The sequence below is a fragment of the Ascaphus truei genome, chromosome 8, assembly GCF_040206685.1.
Source record: "Ascaphus truei isolate aAscTru1 chromosome 8, aAscTru1.hap1, whole genome shotgun sequence".
Taxonomy (NCBI): Eukaryota; Metazoa; Chordata; class Amphibia; order Anura; family Ascaphidae; genus Ascaphus; species Ascaphus truei.
Window position 1 is genome coordinate 73,688,555 of NC_134490.1, and position 8,042 is coordinate 73,696,596.

Sequence of the window (8,042 nt, forward strand, 5' to 3'; positions counted from 1 at the left end):
GAGCCCTCTGTACCACTGCCCCTCCTGCACACTACTAACCCTCAACTAACTCACTACTAACACACTACTAGCCCTCTACTAACTCACTACTAACACACTACTAGCCCTCTATTTACACACTACTAACACACTACCCTACTAATACTCTACTTACTCACTACTTACACTTTGCTAACCGTCTACTAAAACACTACTAACCCTCTATTGAAAAACTAATTAAAGACACCTACTCGTCAGAACTTTTCATAACAAAATACCATCCTTTTTAAATACAGAATTTTTCTTGCAAAAAGAACATTTAATCGCCTTTTCCTCAGTACTCAAAGAATGTAGTTAATTACTTTTACCTGTACAACGACAATATATATATATATATAGACACAGAAAATAGTGAGGAGTGTTGTAACAAATATAAATAAACTAGCTGATATACCCGGCTTTGCCCGGGCGTGGAAGGGCAGGGGGCATGGAGTGGAAGGGCGGGGGGGGAGGGGCGTGGAAGGGCAAAGGGCAGGGAGGGGCGTGGGGAAAGGGCAGGGAGGGGCGGGGGGGGGGGGGCAAAGGGCAGGGAGGGGTGCGTGTGTTATGGGTGTTGTGTGTGTGTAGAGTGTTTGTGTCAGAAAGTACACAGACGGCAGAATTTATTTTGTTAAAATATATTTTATTATTTAATGTTTGAGGTGATTTTGTGTTGTGTGTGTGTGTTTAGGGGCAGGTTTTGGTGTGTGGCCGGTTCATGTTCCAGGGGAGAGGTGTTCCAGAGCACTTAATGTACATTGTGTTGATTTTGGAGTGTTTGGGGGGTGGTGGGGGGGGCATCCGTGCGACGGGAGTGTTTGGGGGGTGTTGGGGGGGCATCCGTGCGAAGGGAGTGTTTAGGGGGGCATCCGTGGGACGGGAGTGTTGAGGGGGTGGTGGTGGGTCATCCGTGCGACGGGAGTGTTTGGGGGGGTGGTGGGGGGGCATCCGTGTGACGGGAGTGTTTGGGGGGGGGTGGGGGGGCATTCGTGCGACGGGAGTGTTTGTGGGGTGGTGGTGGTTCATCCGTGGGACGGGAGTGTTTGGGAGGTTGGAGGGGGAGCATCCGTGCGACGGGAGTGTTTGGGGGGTTGGAGGGGGGGGATCCGTGCGACGGGAGTTTATTAGTGTGGTGCGGGCGGTATACAGGAGGGTTTGGTGTGTATGTATTGTTGGCGCTCCACGTGCGCGCTTGGGATGCGGGCCCTGAACGGAGGTAGTGTTGGCGCTCCACGTGTGTGCTTGGGATGAGGGCCCAGACGGGAGTGTTTGGGAGGGGGGTGGGGGGGTCATCCGTGGGGCGGGAGTGTTTTGGGGGGGTGAGGGGGGCATCCTTGCGACGGGAGTGTTTGGGGGGGTTGGGGGGGCATCCGTGGGACGGTAGTGTTTGGGGGGGGGGGCATCCGGCTGACGGGAGTTTATTAGTGTGGTGCGGGCGGTATAGAGGAGGGTTTGGTGTGGATGTATTGTTGGCGCTCCACGTGCGCGCTTGGGATGCGGGCCCTGAACGGAGGTAGTGTTGGCGCTCCACGTGCGCGCTTGGGATGAGGGCCCTGAACGGAGGTAGTGAGAGAGGGTTTGTGGGGTGTTGTGGTGTCCGGGAGTAATTTGTGGGGGGGCATCCGGGTGACGGGAGTGTTTGCGGGGGGTGGGGGGGCATCCGTGGGACGGGAGTGTTTGGGGGGGTTGGGGGGGGGGCATTTTTGTGACGGGAGTGTTTTGGGGGTTGGGGGGGGCATCCGTGCGATGGGAGTGTTTGGGGGGGTTGGGGGGGCATTTGTGGGACGGGAGTGTTTGGGGGGGGTAGGGAGGGCCGGTATCCAGGAGGGTTTGTTGTGTAGATTGAAACACGGATGTGGCAGCAGGGTGAAGGCGAGATGTGTGGTCCCTGGAGGTTTTTTTTTGTCGTGCATACAGCAGACATGTGTGAGGAGGTGTATTAGAATGGAATGAGTGCTATGTCATATAGTGACGCATTGATGTTGCAGGAGTGTTAAGGTGGTGTGTGAGGCCCTGCCGGGAGAGGTGTGGCGTGCTTCATGGTGTGCATTGGTGGGGGGGTGGTTGTTAACAGGTGGTTGTTCCGTGATGGTGCGTTGTGTGGAGGTGGGGTGAGCGTGCGGTGTTGTGTGAGGGTGGGTAGTGTTGCAGTGGTGAAAAGAATATATATATAGCTAAGAGTCTGTACCTGATTCCGCAGTTGTTTTGGTTGAGAGGTGAGAGCTGTGAAGCGTCGTCTCCCAGAGCAGTGAGGGTTAGGTGCTGTGAAGCGTCGTCTCCCAGAGCAGTGACGGTTAGGTGCTGTGAAGCGTCGTCTCCCAGAGCAGTGAGGGTTAGGTGCTGTGAAGCGTCGTCTCCCAGAGCAGTGAGGGTTAGGTGCTGTGAAGCGTCGTCTCCCAGAGCAGTGAGGGTTAGGTGCTGTGAAGCGTCGTCTCCCAGAGCAATGAGGGTTAGGTGCTGTGAAGCGTCGTCTCCCAGAGCAATGAGGGTTAGGTGCTGTGAAGCGTTACCAAATCTCCCAGAGAACTGAGGTTTAGGTGCTGTGAAGCGTTACCAAATCTCCCAGAGAACTGAGGTTTAGGTGCTGTGAAGCGTTACCAAATCTCCCAGAGAACTGAGGTTTAGGTGCTGTGAAGCGTTACCAAATCTCCCAGAGAACTGAGGTTTAGGTGCTGTGAAGCATTCCCAAAGGTCAGTGAGGGCTGGGAGAGTGTGGCAGTGGTGTTGGTGTAATTGGTGTGTTGGGCGCAGGCCAATGAGAGGTGTGCGGGGGCGGGTGTGGGGCCAAGGGAGCAATCTCATTGGCCTGATGCAGTGGTGTGAGGTGTGCGGGGGCGGGTGGGCCAAGGGAGCAATGTCATTGGCCTGAGGCAGGTCCAATGGGATTGCCGCTAGGGACACAGGGAGGGACACAGGGAGACACATACAGACACGGACACATACAACACTTTCAGAAATATATAGTAGATATATATATATATAATCAAAGGTCTGCAACCCCGCCTTTCCCCATCATCACCCAGCATACAGCACTTCCACTGCAGCAAGGGATTCTGGGAAATGACATGCAAATGAGCACACAGTGTCACTTTTTGCCTCAAAAACCATTTTTAACATGGTTCCCTATAGGCTTAAGCTTGCTGCATGGTCACAGCTTTGAGCACAGCCAGGGTTAAGGTGCATACCCAGAAAACCACCCACAGACAGCTGTTTCGACCTTGATGGGTCTCATCAGTGTGGGGTTGTTATGGTGGGTGAAATGGTGGTTATGGTGGGTGAAATGGTGACTAATCACCCTCCACCGTTTAGCATATAGCATATAAAAATATTACTTGTGAGCACATTCACATGTAGACAGGTCTGCAACCCTGCTTTTCACCATTATCACCTAGAATACAGTGCTTCCACTGCTGCATGTAATGTGGTCTTGAGACAAAAGGTGGCACTATGTGCTCATTTGCATGTCATTTCCCAGAATTCCTTGCTGCAGTGGAAGCACGGTATGCTGGGTGATAATGGTGAAAAGCAGGGTTGCAGACATGTCTAAGACATGTAAATGTGCTCACAAGTTTTATATATATATATATATATATATAGTTGAAAAATATTTCACAGGCACTCCAATATAGTATCCTGAATGGGCTGGTGCATATCCCATAAAGATAACAAAAACATACATTACCAGAAACTGGCAAAAAGGAGACAGCACTCAGGCAGGTAAATTCAGTAAGTGTATTAAAACACAAAGCACAGAAGTCCAACGTTTCGATCCCACAGGGGGATCTTCCTCAGGTTTATACATAATATATATATACAGTGTATATATATATATATATATATATATATATATATATATATATACAGTGCTCGACAAACCCGGTCGCCAGCTCGCCAGCTGCGATCGGATATTGGCTCGTGGCCAGTAACTTTTCCCCTGCTCTGCAAAAAAAAAAAAAGCCCTGCTCGAAAAAAAAAATAATCCCTTTATCTGATAGCTGATTGGCTGTGACGCGGGATGGAGTTTACCAGGACTTCAAACCGCCCTTCCTTCTCTGCACGGGTAAAGTAATGATGGGGGGAGGGGGTGTGCGCGTGTGTCTGCTACTGCTGCTGCTGCTGCTGATCCGGTCATGGAGGATTTTGAACAGATGCTCGAGGTGGGGGGAATTTAATGCACTTTAAAATATTTATATATACACTGATACATCCTGCCCCCGGTCCCTGGCGCTCCCGCTGTTCGCGCGGGTCGGGAGATACACCCCCCCCCCCCCCCCTCCGGCGCTCTCCCGCTGTCCGCGCGGGTCGGGAGATACCCCCCACCTCCAGCACTCTCCCGCTGTGTGCGCGTTTATCACTTGTGTTTATCACTTTAATTATTTTCTCTTTCATGCTGTATTGAGGCAGCTTCTCTCGAAGTCTCTGCATTTCAAGATATCGATAATCTGTTCTTTTTTTGCGCAGATCTTCTCTGAGTTGTTGAGCCAAATCAGTGTCTGCCTCATTTCTTCCGCGTGCACTCTCCCGCTGTGCGCGCGGGTCGGGAGATACCCCCCCACCTCTGGCACTCTCCCGCTGTGCGCGCGGGTCGGGAGATACCCCCCCCCCCCACCTCCGGCACTCTCCCGCTGTGCGCGCGGGTCTGGAGATACCCCCCCCACCTCCGGCACTCTCCCGCTGTGCGCGCGGGTCGGGAGATACCCCCCCACCTCCGGCACTCTCCCGCTGTGCGCGCGGGTCGGGAGACACACCCCCCCCCCCCCCGGTGCTCTCCCGCTGTCCTCGCGGGGCGGGAGATAGTAGCCGAGTGTTTCTCCCCTCCCCTCTCTCCCCTCCAGCGCTCCTGAGATACTGTGAGGTACTGAGAGAGTGTGTGTGTATGTGTATGTGAGAGAGAGATTGAGAGAGAGAGAGTGTGTGTGTATATATATGGGGGAGAGATTGAGTGTGTGTATGTGTATGGGGGAGAGCGACTGAGACTGTGTGTGTGTGTGTGTGTGTGTGTGTGTGTGTGTGTGTGTGTGTGTGTGTGTGTGTGTGTGTGTGTGTGTGTGTGTGTGTGTGTGTGTGTGTGTGTGTGTGTGTGTGTGTGTGTGTGTGTGTGTGTGTGTGTGAGAGTGTGTGTGTGTATGTATGGGGGAGAGAGAGAACGTGTGTGTGCAGGACACCAGAGGTAACCCACCCAGTCACCCACCCAGTCAGTCATCCCACCCCCACCCAGTCAGTCATCCCACCCAGTCACCCATCCCACCCCCCACCCAGTCAGTCATCCCATTTCCCACCCAGTCACCCAGTCAGTAATCCCACCCCCACCCAGTCACCCAGTCAGTAATCCCATCTCCCACCCAGTCACCCAGTCAGTAATCCACCCTCCACCCAGTCACTAATCCCACCCTCCACCCAGTCACCCAGTCAGTATCCCACCCTCCACCCAGTCACCCAGTCAGTAATCCCACCCTCCACCCAGTCACCCAGTCACCCAGTCACCCAGTCACCCAGTCACCCAGTCACCCAGTCAGTAATCCCACCCAGTCACCCAATCAGTAATCCCACCCCCCTCCCAGTCACCCAATCAGTAATCCCACCCCCCTCCCAGTCACCCAATCAGTAATCCCACCCCCTCCCAGTCACCCAATCAGTAATCCCACCCCCTCCCAGTCACCCAATCAGTAATCCCACCCCCTCCCAGTCACCCAATCAGTAATCCCACCCCCCTCCCAGTCACCCAATCAGTAATCCCATCCCCCTCCCAGTCACCCAATCTGTAATCCCACCCCCCTCCCAGTCACCCAATCAGTAATCCCACCCCCCTCCCAGTCACCCAATCAGTAATCCCACCCCCACCCAGTCACCCAATCAGTAATCCCACCCCCCACCCAGTCACCCAATCAGTAATCCCACCCCCCACCCAGTCACCCAATCAGTAATCCCACCCCCCACCCAGTCACCCAATCAGTAATCCCACCCCCTCCCAGTCACCCAATCAGTAATCCCACCCCCCTCCCAGTCACCCAATCAGTAATCCCATCCCCCTCCCAGTCACCCAATCTGTAATCCCACCCCCCTCCCAGTCACCCAATCAGTAATCCCACCCCCCTCCCAGTCACCCAATCAGTAATCCCACCCCCCACCCAGTCACCCAATCAGTAATCCCACCCCCCACCCAGTCACCCAATCAGTAATCCCACCCCCCACCCAGTCACCCAATCAGTAATCCCACCCCCCACCCAGTCACCCAATCAGTAATCCCACCCCCCACCCAGTCACCCAATCAGTAATCCCACCCCCCACCCAGTCACCCAATCAGTAATCCCCCCCCACCCAGTCAGTAATCCCACCCCCACCCAGTCAGTAATCCCACCCCCCCCCACCCAGTCACCAGTCAGTAATCCCACCCCCCCACCCAGTCACCAGTCAGTAATCCCACCCCCCCACCCAGTCACCAGTCAGTAATCCCACCCCCCCACCCAGTCACCAGTCAGTAATCCCACCCCCCCACCCAGTCACCAGTCAGTAATCCCACCCCCCCACCAAGTCACCAGTCAGTAATCCCACCCCCCCCACCCAGTCACCAGTCAGTAATCCCACCCCCCCCACCCAGTCACCAGTCAGTCATCCAACCCCCCCACCCAGTCACCAGTCAGTAATCCCACCCCCACCCAGTCACCGTCAGTAATCCCACCCCCCACCCAGTCACCCAGTCAGTAATCCCACCCCCCACCCAGTCACCCAATCAGTAATCCCACCCCCCACCCAGTCACCCAATCAGTAATCCCCCCCCACCCAGTCAGTAATCCCACCCCCCCACCCAGTCACCAGTCAGTAATCCCACCCCCCCACCCAGTCACCAGTCAGTAATCCCACCCCCCACCCAGTCACCAGTCAGTAATCCAACCCCCCCACCCAGTCACCCAGTCAGTAATAAAGTCACCCAGTAAGTAATCCCACCACCACCCAGTCACCAATCCCACCCCCACCCAGTCACCAGTCAGTAATCCAACCCCCCCACCCAGTCACCAGTCAGTAATCCCACCCCCCACCCAGTCACCCAGTCAGTAATCCCACACCCCACCCAGTCACCCAGTCAGTAATCCCACCCCCCACCCAGTCACCCAGTCAGTAATAAAGTCACCCAGTAAGTAATCCCACCACCACCCAGTCACCCAGTCAGTAATCCCACCACCACCCAGTCACCCAGTCAGTAATCCCACCCAGTCACCAGTCAGTAATCCCACCCAGTCACCCAGTCAGTAATTCCATCCCCACCCAGTCAGTAATCCCACCCAGTCACCCAGTCAGTAATCCCACCCCCCACACAGTCACCCAGTCAGTAATCCCACCCCCACCCAGTCAGTAATCCCACCCCCACCCAGTAATCCCACCTACCCAGTCACCCAGTCAGTAATCCCACCAGTCACCCAGTCAGTAATCCCACCCAGTCAGTAATCCCCACCAAGTCAGATAACACCCCCCCACCCAATCCCCCAGACAGTCATCCCCGCGTCAGTCGGTCATTGAGGGACTGCGGATCAGGTAAGATCCCAGTCGGGATTGCTGCTTTAGATATTGTGAAGAGGGGGCGTCCAGACACTGGTTAATGGGTGCAGGAAAATAGTCACACACACACGTAACAAGGACTAATTGTAGTAAAGTATAAATGTAATACAATAAATAAACTTATGTCAAAAAAGAATGTGTTTTACTAGAATTTACGTAAAAAAAATTTAAGCGGGGCTGGGGGCGGAGCTAGGGGAGGGGCTGGGGGCGGGGCCTGAGAGGGGCTGGGGGCGGGGCTAGGTGGCGAGTAGATTTTTGGGTGATTTGTCAAGCACTGTATATATATATATATATATATAACAAACAAAGAATAGACTGCGCTCCTCAGGTGTAAAATCAGACTAATTACCAAATGATTGTATGAAATGGGTATAGCAAAGGTGAATGGCAAAAGTGAATGCAACAGTATTATGGATGATTGACTCACACTAATAAAAATACATGCAATATGTTATAATAAAATGCTGAGT

At 54.0% G+C, this 8,042-nt stretch overlaps 1 long non-coding RNA gene across 1 annotated transcript; it reads left to right on the top strand.

Moving 5' to 3' along the window:
• The first annotated feature begins 2,103 nt into the window (after positions 1 to 2,103).
• On the top strand, positions 2,104 to 2,785 carry LOC142500972 (uncharacterized). The gene is made up of 3 exons (XR_012803381.1): positions 2,104 to 2,277; positions 2,473 to 2,511; positions 2,644 to 2,785. It is a non-coding gene; the product is annotated as an uncharacterized LOC142500972 (long non-coding RNA).
• The last annotated feature ends 5,257 nt before the right edge of the window (positions 2,786 to 8,042 follow it).